At 40.8% G+C, this 17,679-nt stretch overlaps 1 protein-coding gene across 4 annotated transcripts in view; it reads left to right on the top strand.

The window, feature by feature from the left end:
- The window catches only part of SGCD (sarcoglycan delta), a 322,812-nt gene that overhangs the window by 53,924 nt on the left and 251,209 nt on the right, over nt 1-17,679 (top strand). Inside the window, exon 1 of one of the 4 annotated variants that reach the window (XM_032702868.1) lies at nt 2,171-2,216. The exons of the other annotated variants lie outside the window; for them this stretch is intronic. The gene's annotated coding sequence lies outside the window, so the exon portion shown is untranslated. Of the gene's footprint in view, nt 1-2,170; nt 2,217-17,679 lie in introns of those variants that run through there. 4 annotated transcript variants of the gene reach the window in all.

Here is a 17,679-nt window from a genome sequence, read left to right as displayed (position 1 = left end):
TTTCAGAAGTGAGCATTGATTATATTTCAGGGCCATACCTTTCAGCTAAAAGTTAAAGAGTAAACAACAGTAATTCAGCTAGAATGCTCTGAGGCATCAGGAGGAGGAGCAGACTTGAAATGACAATTCAAGTCCTACCTTTGCAATTGTTCTAGTCAAAAGTAGAACATCACAGGTTGATTACATTTAAGAGAGGGACTTAAATGGTTTCCTCCTTTCCAACTTCACTAGCAACTTGTAAGTGATTAAAGCCCTTAATTAAGTACTTATTGCTTCCCCTGAAACATGGCTTAGGTGTCTGGAGGGAACCATCTAGTGCTGGCCTTGTCTAGTAGGCAGGGAGAGGGGACTGGGAGGGGATATGCTGCTCAAATGACAATAGTTGGCCTCTGATGTTATTCAGGTGAGGTATGTCAAATATGTTTTTGAGAGCTTGAAATTATGTGGCTCAGCCAACCACAAAACCCATTGGTGTAGGTCAACAGGACCTCAGTAGAATTATGCCAATTTACATCATGTCAGAAAGTAGCAGTAATTTGAATTACTTCAGATGCACACTGCTAGAAGCAACACAGATTGTTCCAAAGAGGTCTTATGTTTTGTTGCTAATAGATTATATTTAATTAAATAAAAATAGGTGTTAGCATTTTTTACCTTGTATAGAAGGTAAAAAATAAATTGTCCTTGTGAGATGAACCAGTACTTTTATTGTGAGACTTAAAGGAAAGTGACAAACCTGTAAGTAGGTAAAAATTGAGAGTTCAAGTGTTTTTCAGGAAGCACTTATGTGATTTAACTGCTGGTGGTGTTTGTTTCCCGGCACGGCACTTTGCTGCCTAAACCACACATGCTGCCAGAAAATCCCAGAGTGTGTTTTGGCTTTCAGAAGCATACAGGCAAAAATAATGTCAGATTGTTAATCTTGAATCATTGGATACCTGCCCTGAAAAGTTTGCATCAATAATTTAGAATCTCAAATGGGGTCATATCGAATTCCTAGCCTACTGCAGGCAAGTTCTGTTTTTGCAGAAAAGTGTACAAAGCAACTGAATTTTCACCACAAATGAAAATACTAACTGGCTTTGGAAGTGAGGTTACTAATAGTCCTTAAATTTATGTTTTGGCTGCTGTTAATCCCTGCCTTGCCCAGGAAGAATGGGCATTAAACTATCTCACATCCATAAAAATGGTTAGATTAGCGTTATGTGCAGCATTAGATGATCAGAGAGGAATAACAGACTCTGGAGGGCTCATTTCCTCTCCATCCATTTCTGCTTGTCCAACAGTGACACTTGCATTATTTGGAATGACCTTGACTGTGAGGTGTTTTTAAGTGCTGAGAGTTTGCTGCAGGAAAGCTAAATCAGCCCAGTTAATATTCCTGTAGTAGCAACAAAAATGAGCATGGGGGACAATGTGGTACTTGAGGTATTTTGACCTGATTGCTCACAAACTGTGTGTTTGATCACCAGTCTTCTTCACTAGAAGACAGTGTCATGCTTGGAAATGGAGTGTGATGCCTTTAATGCAGTTATACCCCCTTCCTGCAAAAGCAGCTATGTGAGGGAAAAGTGTTGATCACCTCCGCATTTGCATCAAGAAGGCAAATTCCTGTTCTGTAAAACTCAGTGATTGTGAGCAAGCTTCTCAAAACCTGTCTTGCTGCAGTCAGGGTTTTATTTATTACTAGAGAAACTCTAACATCTCAAATGCAACTGCTGTGTTTCATTATTAAACAGCAGAGTTTTCAGCTTGAGTTTTAAACCTGGTGTTTTTGAGCCTGCAACCTCTCATCTGAAGGACATAGTGAGAAGGGCTTCCTGCTTTCTGAATTAGTATTTAATGTGTGGGAAGTGTACATCCCAATTGAAGTTTGTCTTCAGAAGATTCTAATTAGGACAGAGTGATTTGATTTTTCAGAGGGTACCTTTTGGGTCTCCTGAAATAACAAGACAGCCACAAGGGTGATGCAGAGCAGGTATCACAGGTTACTGTCATCTTTGCAACTGTCAGAAGTGTTTTGGTGGAAAGCAAACCCATGCGTTTGAATAAATAAATATTTTTTACTTAATTTATGGTTTTCATGCCGAAAAAAGCTGTCAAGTTTGAGGTATAATGACTGACTTTTTTTTTTTTTGTTTGCAGTGGCATGAAAATTTTCAGAAAAACTGAGTGATGTTTTAAGCAACTTCCCTGCAGGATGCTGAGCCACTTAGGTATTATTTTCCATATAACTTTATACAACAAAGCAGGAGTGAGGAGGCAGGAGAGCAAAGTGTAAAGTGGCCTCTCGGGGGGTAATGATATGGTATGCATTGCAGAGAAAAGCAGGCAAGTGTTTGAAATCACTGCAGTTAGTCTAGGATGTGTGAATAAAGACAAGAATTACCCTATATCTGGTTTTCTGTCATAGCTGAAAGGCTGTTATGTTTGCTCACAGGTAGTGTTTTATTGGCTAACTAAGCTTTCCTGGTCCTGAATTCTGGGTGCAGAGGGGAGACCTTACAATTGGTGGTTAAATTTCAGAGGGAGCTCCTCTACAGTCTGTGGAGAAGGATGAGCTCTCAGCTGTAAAGGCTGGTGCTTAGTTTGGTGAAGCAATGACCAAGGCTGAAACACATTTCTGTCAGAAATGTCTGGACAGACTTACACAGGCAACAGTTTTGTCTTTAATCTCCTTTCCAATAAGAAAATCAGCATGTTGTCCAATCCCAGAGTGTTCAAGGCCAAGCTGGATGGAGCTCTGAGCAGCCTGGTCTAGTGAAAGGATTCTCTGCCCATGGCAGGTGGTTTGTAACCAGATGATCTTTATGGTCCCTACTAACCCAGACCATTCTAGGGTTCATATGATTCTGTGTTTGTGGATTGTGGAAGGACCCATAGTTGCAGTCTGGGATTCCAATACCAATAAAAAAGGAACTGCTAGGATTAAACAGGAAACCTTGGACCACAGGGACTGGGGAAAAAAACCACCATCTAAAAGACCAGACAAGAACCATTGTCCTGATCTCCCCCAGCAGGATGTAGGTAGACTTTTCATGATGCTATCATATATCCCATTGTTTTCTCCCTCCCTGTGTAAATCCTTCTTTCGGGTAAAGCTGATCACACTTCCCCAGTATAACCTTGCTTACTGGAAATATCAAACCTTTTCCCCCAAAATGTAAATACTGTATCCGAGAAATGTAAATCCATTTTTCCCCTTATGTCACCCCTGTTACTGGAAATGCTAATAGATTGTGGAATCCCCTATTTGACATAACCCTGCCTCCTTATTAGCATGTTAAGCTCCCCAGACCCTTAAATAGCGGTTTGTGTGTTCAATAAATGTATTCCAGTTTTTGCCCCCATAGCTGGGATCATGATAGCTTTATTAGACCGTTACTTCTTCCTGTTTTCCTGATTAACATTTGGAGACACCTCGAACCTTCTATTCCACCAACTGTGCACCAACCAGCAAGAGAGATTCCTGGTAACTCAAGTCTTGAATCAGCGATGTAACCACATATGGGAAACAATGCTTCACAACCTAGAGCTGTCGAGAGATACGGGTCTCCAGGCTTGTGCTGTGTGGCCACAGTGCTGTCAGTGGGGTCCTCCACGTGGCACTGGGCTCTGGCTTCCTTTCCAGTTAAGTTTGTAAAAGCGAGGAAGGATTTCAAAGCGAAGCAGCAGATGTGAGCCTTTGCCCTTGGGAATTCATTGTTGCTCCCTGGCACCGAGATCCTCCGTGTCAGAAGAGGGGAATTTAGTGCAAGCTGTAGTAGGTAGAAGCACAGAGGCTTTTTGTTTCCGTCTGAAGTCACCTCGTGGAGCTTTCGGGCTGGTATGTTGGCAGCTGAGCAAAAGGCTGTTTATTCTACAGGATTCTCTGCACAGTTTGGAACAGCTTCCAAATACAAATCAGTGGCTTGTTCCCCAAAAAGCATGTCGGAAACTTTTATTGCATCTCTCAGTCATTGCTTTTGCTTTTATGGGTCAGCTTTGAGGAGCCAGTGTGGTTAGAGCATGATGTGTAATCTCCAGACAAGTTTTGCAGCTTTGCCAGTGGAATGCATATTTTGCTTATAAAGTTTTAAATTATTATCTGTATACTTGTGAAGACCTTTATTTAGCTAAGTCACTTGTCTGGTCTTGAAAGTGGTAGAAGGGAATCCTCCTCCTTTCCCTTCTTGATTTCCCTATGTCCTCCAAATTGACATAAATAATGTCCCTTCTCCTTGGTCTCCCAAAAATGTAGGTTGCATTTCAGTGAGAACTCTAAAATCGCAGGTAACTTCTGTTCCTCTCATATTTCCCTTTGCAAAACAATTTCACGTAGTTGCAGTCTGTCTGTGGGATTTTTTGATGCTTGTAGGATGAAGTGCCTGCTATTCCTTCTGCTTCTCCTCCCCTGGAAATCCCTTGCACGCTGTCTTTGTGCGCCACGTATCAGCTGTAGCAGATACTCTCTCCCTCTTGGTGTTGGTAGCTCTCTTCAGCAGCCTGCTACTGCTCACTGCTCAAAGCTTTAAAATGATGAAAGAGGAGGATGAGAAATAACAAACTGCTCTAACATTCCTTGCAGGGATGGAGGCACTCAAGTCAGGTGTGTTGTGGGGCACATACTCTGGAAGATGTAACTGTGTTATTGCTGCTGCTTAGGTAGAGCTGCAGGGAGCCTGATGCAGAAACGAAGTTCCTTCTTTGCACTGGCCCCTTTTGATATCCTGTTCCCCAAGATCTGCATCTTCCAAAGTCTCAAGCTTCCATTGCTTTTCTAGTATTCCTCAGCTTTGAGGGGAGGAAGGGGATGATCAGGGTTGTAAGACAGAACTGCCTGAATTTTCACACTTACACAAAACATTTTTTCTCTTTGGCTGTTAAGTCCCTTGTTTTATGAAAATAGTTTTTCCTTGTAGTTTCCCTTTTCCTCTGGAAGATGAAACTGCAGATTAAGTAATGTCACCCATGGGTGCTCTTGTGATGGTTATTGGCTTCCTTTGAAATACTGAATTGTTCTCTGTTCCACAAACTGTAACGCTGGCAAACAGGGATGTGTGGATATAGATTTTTTTACAATGGTATCTATTCAACCACTCTTTGAAATATTATTTTTTTTTATTTTTTTAAATTCCTTACACGGCCTTAAGACAAATGGTAAAATCTTTTCAGTGTGAAAAAGACCGTGAACAAAGAGATGTTATTTGAAAGCAGCAAAATGTGAAGTGACTCTTCTGCTAAACTTCCTCAAAGCAGCTCTGTGACATAGGTCAGGTCTGCTATTTCTTTTCAGCCACGAATATCCATCTGGGAGCAGAAGCAACATGTTAGCTTCATATATGTAGCTTGAAGTCAGAATGTTAATTTTAAATTTAAAATCACTTTTAGTGTTTAATTTATGAATGTCTTTATTAGCTCAGTAAATGGAACCTTCAAGAGCAAAACAAATTGCTGCTGTGACATCATAAAAGAGCTTGTTTCTAACTTGGTTAAAAGGAATTTCTGTGAAAATAACCTGCAAGAAAAAAAAGTTACATGGATGTTTCAGTAATTCACAGTGAATATGAATATGAAAACTGTGCTTGTCTAGTAGCGTAGGTTTCATTTTGTAGGAAAAGAAAATTGCAGATAATTTATGACAGAAATATGAATGTCAAGGAGAAAGAATTAATAAAACGGACTAGAAGAAATTCTTCATTTCAGGAATTGCTCTTTTCAAAGACATTTTTTTGTTCAGTTATGTTCTGCTGCTTTACCCTTTTCAAAGTGCCTGTGTGAGCATTTGGGCTTTAACTCCTGGAGAAGATTAACAACTCTTCTGCATAAAAAAATGCATCTGACTTATGAGGGTTTCTCATGGTAGTGGTTCCTTCTACCAGACAAGCTCTTGACATGTTTTTCTCTCATGGGATAAATAATTCCCACAGGTTAAATATGACTGTTTGGACAATTGTTTTTGCCCTAACGCAACAGTTGACTTAAACTTGAAAATTCTTTCATTCTGCTCCATTTACTTTTGGCTCAGGTATGGACTTTCTGTTATGCAGTTGTAAATTAGCACATTGCATCATATTTCCAGATAAAAGTTTAATGAAAATTTTATGTCTGTGTGGTTTTCCAACAGAGAAAAATTGGATTGCTGTGAGATAGTTCAGGGGAAAACAGAATATTTTATGGAATCTGGGGTCACAACTTACTTTTAAATATCTTAAAAAAGGCAGTTAGGAGAAAAAATATTGAATTGTGTACCTAATGAAAATATTACTTTTGAATTAAGCCATTTACTCTAGGATTCCGTGGTCTAAATCTGTGTATCACACATGCAGTATTTTATTGTCCCCAAAAATTATGGGTGAGGGGAAAAAATAAAAGATCTGTTTTACTCGACCCTGGCTAAGAGAATGTGTGTATGATCCCCAGCCTGCCTTTGGAAGGCTTTGTATTAATGGGGGCTTGAGGAAGAAAGTAATCAGTGGCTTAACCTTGAAAAAAACCCACTTGCCCTGAAAGAAAACTCAGTAGATGCTATCGGGCCACATCCCACTTAGAACCTCTACAGATGTTTGTGGAAATGTAAGTGGATTTAAGTGTCCTTAAGAAACAGTGAGGTTGATGAAATCAGCCAGATTCAGGGATGGGCATGTATCTTTCTGCAGCCCATTAATACACAGATTTCTTCCCTCCTTTTCTCACTCTCATTAAAACTTCTGAAATTAGTGGGAAGAAGGTGGCAGCTTTTGTTTGAACTTCATTCCTTCGATGCTGCATATGAACAGTTCTAAATGTACCGTATTTCAACAGTGCAGTGTACAGGTTGGTCAACAGGGATTCTGAACTTGACAGAAACAAATGTGAATTATTTTTTTTTTTCCTTGAATGTTGCAGTTTTGTTTCTGCCGATGTGGGCTCTGTCATACCAATTGCTGTGGAGTAAATTATTACTAAATGTTAGGTGGTAGTGGTGATTATTTCAAAGATAAGGTAATCTAGAAGAGACAGCTTGCACAGGAAAAGCAGTCAGTCATATTAACAAAACTGGCAATAACTGCCACAAAACATCATCATCATTTTATACTGCTTTTGGTCATGCTGTTGAGCTAGATGAACTATGTCCTTGTTTGTGTTTCAGAGAAGAAATCTGAAATACAGTCACTTCAGGGAAATTGCAAGTGCCTTGATTTATTGATGTTATTTTATCAATTTTGCACAGGTTTTGCAGGGAGGAGGGAAGGAAGGAAGATTAGCAATTTCAGGTGAAGATGGGCAGAAATGGTCACAAATGCCTGTCACACCCAAAAGCAGTAATCAAATTACTGCTGCGAAGGAAAATGATATAATTGATTATGAAACCTGAAATCAGTGCCTAGAGCACTAGGAAAGCTGGCAGTGTGAGCCAGTGTGTTTGAAAAGGAGAGGGGGTGCAAATGTATTAATATGCTCTTACGGAGAAGGAATCTTCTTCAGGAGGATACAGTGTCAGTAATTTATGGGCATGAACAAAACGCTACATCAGTGATTTATGGTGTCAGGCAGGGCTAATAATGTGATTAGAGTTCAAAGTTTAATTTACTTCCCTCTTTAAAAGACAAGAATTATCTACTGTAAAGACTCATGAGTTGTTTCAAATGGTGCGTGAAGACCCTTCTGGGTTAAACTGGATGAACAGTTTTAAAGCAGAGACGCAATGGGCATTGCATGTTCCTGTTTCTTAGACCTGTGACATTCATGAACAAGTTTTTTTTTTGTTCTTTTTTTTCCCATTTTTTTCCCCATTTTTCTCCTTTTCCTTCTTTTTTTTGTGTTTTTGTTTGTTTGTTTTTGTTTTTCCTAAAGGAAGAAACTATGTAACAGAAGTACTAGGAAACTAGGTGACTTCTATTTCCAGTACTGTCAATCTGTCACCAGCTCTCCTTTTTACATGCAACTCCATATAGCAAAATCAGAATTTGTGTGGGACAAGAGGACTTTTCTTTTAGAACATTAGCAGGATGGGAGACTTTGTAATGCTGTTGCTGGTGTAGTTTCTAGTTGCATTTGTATGTTAGAGAGCATCCCTCTTATTTCAGTTGAGACTGGTTTGAGTTGAATATCATTAGTTAAGATACCAGTTGCTGACAAAACTGATTCAAGAGTCAGTAGGCATTTGCTCTAGGCCTTTTCCTTATATCTCTTAGTTCACATGCCTCTGCAGTCTCTGAAGTAATTGATATTAACACAATATTTTATCAACATCTGTCAATATGTGAAACCAAACTCAGCAAAACCGAGAGGAGAACAAATCATAAAGTTCATGAAAGACAGGTAAGACTGGGGTTAGCAACTGAAGATGCCAATTCAGGTGCAAACCATGGTTCTGCTGCTGCAGTCCCTTATGTGGGGACAAGGGTGCTGGCCACTGTGCATGGAGTGGCAGTGACTTGCAGTTCCACCTCTCAGGGCAGAGCAAACACAGAAGCAGGTCTGGCTCTGTCTGGGCTGGCACCAGCAAATGCCTTTGGGGACTGAGAGGAGGCAGAATATGGGCTGCTGGCAGGAGGTTTAGGAGATTCTGACTGAATAACCTCCCTGGGAGCTTCTGACTGCCACAAAGGGGAGTCCCTGTAGGTCTGTGGTTGGCTCACTGTGACTGGCACTGACACCCATCTCCTGGTACATGACCTGACACAGCTGATGTGTCTCATCACCTGCGCTGAAAAATAAGATACTTGAGAATTTAGGATGAAAATTTGGTCAGTTAAGGATATTTACTTTTTTTTTCCCCCCCTAACCTATGAGAACTCTTCTGTTGGCACAGATTTGAAGTAATTTGACTATCTTAGTCTGAATAAGAAGAAAAAGAAAGAAGTGCTTGATTCTCAGTATCAAATGACTTACTTTCTTCTGGAGGATACTAAAACCAGAACTGCCTGTTGTTGTGACTGTCTTGGTATCCTCTGTGTTAATGTGAGTGATATTTGCATAGTTCGTCACAATAGTGAAAGTATTGCTTGCATGAAGAACCCAGGAGTTAGACACGGCAATCATTACCCTAATTTATGGATGAGAAATGAAGCCCAGAGAACACTCTAGTTTTCAGGGTTGAGGGAGCCAGAGGCTTCAGGGGAAGGGAACTAATCACCCCAGAAGCATGGCTAGTATAGGTAAAAAATGAATTGTCTTATTGCTTCCTTCATTAGGAAGTCTGTTTGCGGTCCCAAGCCCCAGTGACTCTAGACATTTGCCACCCAGTTCTCTAAATCTGCTTTTTGAACACAGTTTCTCTTCCCTGTTTGCCCTGCAGAGCTGCTGCTTTGCTATCTTGAGCATCCTCCTCTTTCTCAGTTTTCAATTAATCTTTCCCTGCTCATCTCAGTCTGTTCCTCTGGCTGGCGCAGAGCTCTCCCGACAGCTCTCATCTGTGGGAGGGAAATGTGATTTAATGGAGGGGAAAGAGGAGCTGAGTGCTTATGCCTGTGAGCGATATTTGAGCTGTAGGTTTATTGCCATACACACCTCAGCTTGCTTAAAGTCTGCTCCAGTACCTCCAGAGATCTCTTCCATCCCTTGCAGCTTTCTTCAAACTTTTCTGGACAAACTTCTTGGCTGCTTCGGCTGCTACAGGTAAAACTTCAGGCAAATGCAGTGCTCTTGCTCTGACCTTCAGTATTGCTCCCACAGTTTATATGAAATACCATACAAACCTCAATGCAATTTTCCATGGCTGCTGAAGTCACTGTAGGCAAAGTGTCACATTAATGGAGGAGCCACGGGGGATTCTGATTGTGCTGTTGCTTCTGATTGTCATACTGGCCTAAAGACAAGTTATGCTTGGGGTAGTCTGGCCATATCTCCCTGTGCATTTCACTTGGGTATAAAATAATCCACACCTAGATGCTTTTCTATTATCAAAATGCTTTAGGTGAGTTTGGACTTAAAGGCTTTCTGTGTGAGATTGGTCTAGGAGAGTAATTTGTGAGGCAGGAACCTTACTGGGAGCAGGAGGGAGAATTGAGGCTGTAGAGGGACGGGATTTTAGAATATGGGGGGAACTGAGGTGGGAACTGGATATTGGGCAGGAAATCCTTGCTGTGAGTTTGGGAGGGAAGGTAATTCAAGAACGGGTTTGTATGGAAATTGAAGTACTGGTTGGGTGTCTGGTGAGAACAGTGGGTATTGGTGGGCTGGACATCCGCTGGCAAATGGGGAGGTGGAACCCTCATATTATAGCAAGGAAATGGTTGGGCTTTGTGTGAAGGGGGGAAAAAAAAAGAAACTAAAATGATTCTTCTGGTCTAAATGCTTGGTTTGAACACAGCCAGAGTGATTGCAACTTTCAAAGAGCATTTTTCCCAAGACGAAGTTTCAGCTGGCATAAAAGCTAGCATTTGACATCTTTTTCATATAATGATTACATTAACAAAAGCGGACCTCGCTGTTGGCTGCTTTTGTAAAACAACTCCAGCGCAGTTCTTCATTCTCTTAACTCCTGCGTGTGACTTGAAGTCAGCTCAAAACTCCTGCTGGAATGCAAGCAGGTCAGCTCCTCTGACGCAGTTAGAGTGTTAGGAAGTGCTCCACATGGCTTGACAAAGGCTCTTTGCAATTGTTCATTTCTGTTGCAGCAGGAAGTTTTAATACACTGATGTTTGCTGCACTGCCGCATTTAATGTTCTTATCCCACAGTCGCTGAGAGAAATATCACACTCGGCTCTGGCTGCTCAGGCATCTGGCCTGAGGTGCTGCTGTATGGTCTGTAAACCCCTCAGTTATTAGGAGTGCCTTCATAATTAATGATCTTTTAATTGTTGTTGCAAATACCAGCTTCAGCTGCTCGAGGGTTAAATATTCTTACAGCGGTGAAAATGGACCTCACTGTCCAGAAGGTGCTGGTCAGAGTCTGTGTGCTGAATTGTCCCAGTGTTTCTGGTGTCCTGATGTAAGGACGGCTTTCCTCAGACCACTGTTTGATTTCAAAGTTGTGTTGGGGTTCTAATTTTCTCTAAAGTGACTAAACAGAGACTTATCTGTGCTCTCCATTTTCCTCATGGGATGCACCCACAGAGAGTTAAACCTCACACCTTTGCAGGAAGTCTCTATCACCTCTTAAGGCTAAAATTCCCAACTTACAGTATCTGATGGAAAACCTGTTAAAAACAAACGTCTAGGGAGTGTGTTGTGTGCTGTGTAGTTTAAATAGCCATCCTGATTTCTTCAGTCTCTTAGAAGAGTGCAAAGGGTAGGGCAGAACTGTATAGAGAAGGAACTAATCTGTATTTTAAGCCATTCCACCGACACAGCCTGTTGGGGTGTGTAAGTGGGAGGAGATTTCTAAATAGGAAGCTTGTGGTGTGAGGAATCCTAGGAGCCATGAGGATTGTGTAAATATTTTCTATTTAAAGCAGAAATAGTCTACTTTCTCTACTGAGAAAAATCGCTTTGCTTATGAGAGAGCACAGTTTATCAACTGTGATGACTGGCGATGAAGCAAAGGGAATAGACTGTCATTTTGTAGACTAAAAAAAACCCAAAGGAGCATTTCTGTACTGTTTTGATTTATTTTCATAATCATGTTATCTTTATCTTGTTGCCATCATTCACACACAGCTGACTAGAGGTGTAGGGAAGCACAAAAAGTTTGAACAGAGCGCATAAACAGGAGAATGAACATTTGTTTCATTAGTGTGAGTGTAGTCTGGATAGGTGGGAAAAAGGAATGTGAGATAAGTGCTAGACATCAGCTTTGTTATAATTTACATTTTATTAATAAGTATTCTTGGAAATGGCATTTTCCTTAGCATCTTATTGTAAACTGCTGCTGAGGCTATGGAGGTCGTATTTCCTCAGTATAAATCAGTGTAGCTGAATTAGAAGCATGATGAATTTTCACTAGCCTTGGAAGCTGCTCCAGTTGGACAAGGAAAAGTTATCTCTCTTTGTCAGACTGAATTGCAGAACTGGGCCTTGCTCCATTCTGCATATCACTGTGGTAGATAACAGGCATTTAATTTAGTGGGAAAAGGCATATGAATTTCCACAGCTCCAAATTAAGGCCAGGCAAATTAAAACTGAAAGATAGAGGCTCTGCTGGATAGTGGAAGACCAAACTACTATTGACGTTCTCAGATCATGACAGAATGACTTTGAGACTTCTGGCTGGACTGAACGTATGAGCTTAATACTGAGGGGATTGTGAGAAACTGGCTTGTGTGACTGATCAGATTAAATCAGCTAATGGTTTGTTCTGGTCTTAAAAATCTCTGATATCCAGTGCAAGATGCCATGCTGCTGCTGGTGTAATATTCCAAACCCTTTCACAAGCAGGGGATCTAGGATGGTTTATGCAGTCCTTTAAAAAATGTAGTTCCACACTGTAAGAGAAATCTAGGTTTTGTGAAAAAGATGCTGTATTTGCGTTAAAGCTAAATAGAGGGGGTTCTATATATGATGTATGGAAAATACAAAAGCAGGGCATCCCCTGGCTGTAAAAGGGGATGTTGATGTTCCTTCCTGTAGCTGATGTTTGTTCATGATGGCCAGAACTGCCTATGGCAACTGTTCCTGCCTGTGCAGGAGACTGGGGGCATTGCTGTGTGTGCTCTCCACGTACTGTTTGCTTGATACCATTTTGAACAACTGATCTTGGTTTTTTTTCTGAAGAATTTTAAATTTTCCTCAAGGGCAACTCAGTAACAAAGTGCCCTGATTGGCTGCTGAGCACCTGGAGCCAGGAGGGTTAGTAGAAGCTTAAAGGGGCAAAATTGTATTTATTGAAGATTAATGCTGAAAGCTTACTGTCTCTCCCACTTCAGTAGGAATCCAATTTCTGGTGTGGGGGGTTTTTTTTCTTTTTTTTTTTTAGTACTGATGTGCTTTTCAGCTGCACTGAGTTGATTGCTTTCAAATGGTGTAGAAAAGAGTATCTTGGTAGGGTTTTATATGAAGCTGTAGTACCCTCACTTGTGTACCTAGACTAAAAATCCAGCTTTCCTGCAGTCCTGGGCAAAACTCGGAAAATTCACCGGAATTTTACACAGGGTCTGCTATTACCTGTTCTTTGTACTCGTGCTGGCTGACCCCTCACCAGGAGAATATATGTCTGGGAAGAGACCTCCTGGGTCATTAGGTGCATTTTCCTGCCATCATAAGCAATCATATCACATGAGCCCTTTCATTAACTGATCAAACTCTATTTTAGAGGTACAAACACTTTTGGCCCCCACTACTTCCACTGGAAGACTGGTATAGATCCTCATTGTCTGATGTCCAGCAGGTATTTACTCACAGCTGGTTTGCAACCCCTTGTTTTTATGCCAGCACTGTCTTTCAGTGTAAATAGGCTTTTGCCCCCTGAGAGTTTCCTTATCTGGTGTACCCAGAAACAGAAGTTAAACCTTTCCCAACCCCTCTTTGGGCAGGCCAGCAATGATCATCCTCTTAGTCCTTTCCACCCACTCCAGAGATAAAAATCAAATTACCCACATGAGAAATTCTTCTCAGTGATTGCTAATACTCTGAAGAGAAAAAGGCAGAGAAAGCTTTAAGGGATGGCTAAACTGAGAATCTTTTAAGCTTCTGTTTTGAGGTCTTTGTAAAGAATGTTTTTTGTTTCGTTGAAGCTGTGGCTGCTGATAACTGAGCAATATGAGAGCTATGGGCTTTTTTTTTTTTTTTTATCCTAGAGGTTCCTTAAGGAAAAAAGTTAAAGAGGAGTGAATTGGGAAACTGTTTGTCATGTAGCACAGATAACTTTTGGAAAATACTGCAGGATATGGTGGTGTCATTGTAGTCCTTGTGGCAGACATGTTCCTTGTGAAAAGGGTTTTTGGTATTTTGGTGTGATCCAAAACAATCTGTGCTCTCTCTTTATCACTTCTGTTCAAGAATATATCACCTTAAAGAAGGAAGCTGTCCTGCAGATATGCCGTAGCTGCATATTTCTTTCTCCTGGTCAATGAGAAGTCAAATTTCAAACCATTTTCTGCGAGGCAGGTGATAATAGCTTTAAATTTAAAGAAAATGATGAAATGAGTGAACAATTTAAGACATGGAAAAACAACTGGAAAAGAGATGACAGACTAAGGAGATAACGGTGCAGGTCTGCTAATCATGAGATGGAAAAAAACTAATAGGGGATACTGTTTATTTTCCTTTATAGTAGGAGAATCAGAAAGCATCATATAGAAACTTCAAGTGACTTAAACATATACAGAAGGAGATTATTCTTCACACAGAACCTGGTTCTAGAAGTCTCCATGCAGGATACTCTGATAGCTGAAATTTTCTGTGAGTTCAAGTCCTGGATGCAAGAAAAAGCATTTGTGGTTCTCATATGCAGAGATAACCTCTGCTGACACAGGAAGCCCTTGGGCCACAAGTTGGTATTATTTTGGAAGAGTATGGTGTTTGTATCTTGTTCTCTTTGTCCCAGGTCAAACAATAGTTGTTTTAGTTCTGTGGTTTATGTCAATTGATTTATTTGGCTCGTCAGATCTAGCTTCTCAAAATTGGTGGGTTTGTACATATTGTATGTTCTTCTGTGTCTTATAAAGTTTTCATCTTCACAACAACTGGTAAATATTAGGATGATTATGTTGATCAATCTGTCTGTTTAAATGCTGCTATGTGATACGTTGTCTGACGTGCAAGTTGGACCTCATCTTTTCAATTGGAAACTTCAATAACAAAGAAATCCAAACCTTTCTTGCTGAGAAGTCATAAAAGGTTTTATGGGAAAAAACTACTGGAGGAATTAGATAAAGAGCCCTGAAAACATGGAGAGGGGAAGAAGTATTACATTTTGTATTTAAGCTCAAACCTCTGTGTTTGATCGCAGGAAGATGCTTGAAAAAAACTGTACTGGAGCTCTGAAGGATTCTTCAACCTACTGATAGGAGCTCTGGGAACTGGGCTGTAAACTCCTTGAAACCCAAACAGATGTTTTGGTATATAGCTTCAAAGCTTTGAAAGGCTGTTTTCCCCACATGCCTTTCTATGTGAGGAGACTTTTAAGAGCTGCTGAATAAATTTTATTATCTATCCTACAAAAGCACTATCCACATGGAAGAGAGAGGCTTTGAACAGTCCTGGGCTCAGAAGTGAAACAATAACCACGTAATGCAGCTCCAATTGAACAGAAACGGAATAGAAACGAGATGTGTGTCAGCCTGTTCAGGACCCAGAGGGGTGAGAGTTTTGATGCTTCAAAAGCTTTTTCATGAAGATAAGTAAACACAAGGGAGCTTTATTGGCTTCAACTTTGCCACATTAGATAGAAGAATTCCTAATGTTGGGGAAGAACATAGATGAATAACAACCCAGATGTTAGTCATATTGTTTTATGTGCACTTAGGAATGAATCTGATGGCCATGAGAGCGACTTGAGAACCTACAGAGATTTGAATGGGAAAAAATGATAGGAAAAGGCAGTAAATTTAGCGTATCCTTTGATCTTTCACCCTGTTCTCACACACTGACTGGGTGTGTGTTGGTGCTGGAGGCTCTGCTGTGCTGGCGCTGTACAAATGCCCAGGAAACTATAATCCCTGCTACAAGAATTTACCAAACTGTAGAAAGTGAAGACAAAGGGAAACATCTGGAAATAAGGGACTGAGACATAAGAAATGAGATCCAATTCAGTTGAATTACAGTGTTTCCAGCCTGGAAGCCTCTTGTGCTTTTCAACAACTATCATCTTCTGCTGCTAGGACAGGCAAAAATAGTGCACTCTTGCGTTATCACAAGGTTCATTAGGTTCATTAACAGTTCTGAATGGTTTTATAGTTTCTGTGAAAACCCCTCAAAATTCAGGTCGTTTTCTTATTAAAGCTGTGTCTATATTTTTCTGCAGCCAGGAGCAGGCCAAAATCATTTTTGGGTGCTCCATGCAAGGGGCCTCTTGCACTTTCCTTGTTGCAATTTGGAGTATTTGCTCTCCTCTGTTTAGGCTTTTCTTTGCCTTGTGGCATTGCAGTGAGTTGAGAGTGGAAAAAAACTTAAATATTTTTATCATAACGATTTTTCAGTTTAAAGATCTGAACCAGTAGTGAAATTGCTTTATTTATTTATTTTTTTTTTTCCAGAGGGGAATGCAGCCTTCAATCACAGAACTGCCAGAAACTCTGGCCCATTTTTAAACTATCTAAGGCAGGATGGAGTTCATTTTTAAGGTCAAGATCTACTTATAAATAATAGCACTTCCCGTGGGGAAAAACACTAACCCGATTTGTGAAAGTTATTTTATTTGATGGTCAAATAAACTCGATAGCGCATCAGGAATAGGATATCTGACTGTGATGTGACACACAGAACAGCATTTAGGCAGAAGGCTTTGTTTTTCCTGTGAATATATTGATGGATTTTCATGTGGATGTTTGACTTTTGAAATCATAGCTTTGGTATTCTAAAAGACAAATGAAACTGTGGGCTAAAAGAACAACCTTAAACCAGCTTCAAAAATATAGGAAATGTGGCAGCAGGAGGGTCCACTCAGGGAAGATTATAACCCTTCACGTTGCCAGAGCCTCTTTAGCGGCTACTTTGCTTGGTGGGTTTATCTGGCAGAAGGAAGATGACAGGGCTGCCAGCCTGCCTAATGATCTTCATCTAACATTTACCTTATTGAGAGGGGAATAATTCTGTTAAATTAACATCCTAGCATATTTTCTGTCCAGCTAGCTGATGAATTAAATAGCCTGAACAAAATGTTTTACGACTCGTTTATCCATAAAAATGGCTGAATTTTTCAAGTAAAAGGGAGTGACTTTTCGGTACTTGTGTGCCGCGATGCCCTATACCCCTTGTCTGTAAAAAATATGTATATTTCTATAAGTAGAGAATAACTTTAATGAAGCTGGGTGTGTTTGGGAAGCACAGTGGCACACAGGCTCTTGGAGCAGCCCTGGCTTTGCCGCACGGTGCGTGCCTCCCGCTCGGAGGAAGCGCAGAGCGTTAATGACGGGCTACGAGCCTGTGACACTTGGATCACTCGATCAATCAAAGGTGGCACCTCGTGCCAGCCCAGCCAGCTGTCCTCTTCCATCACTGTCCGAAAGTGCCGCGCCGAAGGCCACAGGTGCCAGCTGCCATCCTCAAATAACCACTGCACCTGCCCCAGGATGGGTGTATTTAGGGAACCTGTTTAGATTGGATTTTCCGTCTTGACAGTCCCTTCTGAGTTTCAGTTTAGAAAAGGAGAATAAACAAATTATAGCCTAATAATAAAGCAGCACATCTATAGCAAGAAATCCAAGCTTAGAGCTTCACACTTACCAGGTGTAGATCCATTGTCAGACACCACCATAAGTGCCTGTGACAGCAGGAGATGTTGCTGAGGATGCAGTTGACTTGTGCTTGGTTTGACTGAAACTTGTAACCTAACAGAGAAGTCTGTGGTTTGTGAATCCACCAGCCCACTGAGAATTTCTGTTGCTTCTGTTGATGTTTGTTGGGTGTGTCAAAGAGGACAAGAAGAGAAAGACTCCATTTTATGAGAAAATACCTTATGACCGTGCTCATTAGAATGTTCTATAAGCGAATTTGCTTTCTTTCAGTCATTTCCAGTGTGAAAGAGAACTGTCCAGATGTGGAGAGTGTGGCTGTGAGTCCCAGCTGCATACCTGGAAAGTCTCTGTGTATGACAGGCCTACCAAAAAGGGGTGAACTAGTGGTTTTCAGATCCATGCAGCTCCATACTTCTGCATCCTTAAGTCTTGAGGACTC

This window comes from Chiroxiphia lanceolata, chromosome 15 (genome assembly GCF_009829145.1).
Source record: "Chiroxiphia lanceolata isolate bChiLan1 chromosome 15, bChiLan1.pri, whole genome shotgun sequence".
Lineage (NCBI taxonomy): Eukaryota > Metazoa > Chordata > Aves > Passeriformes > Pipridae > Chiroxiphia > Chiroxiphia lanceolata.
Note: the sequence above shows the minus strand (reverse complement) of the source record. Positions and strands in the feature narration are given on the sequence as shown.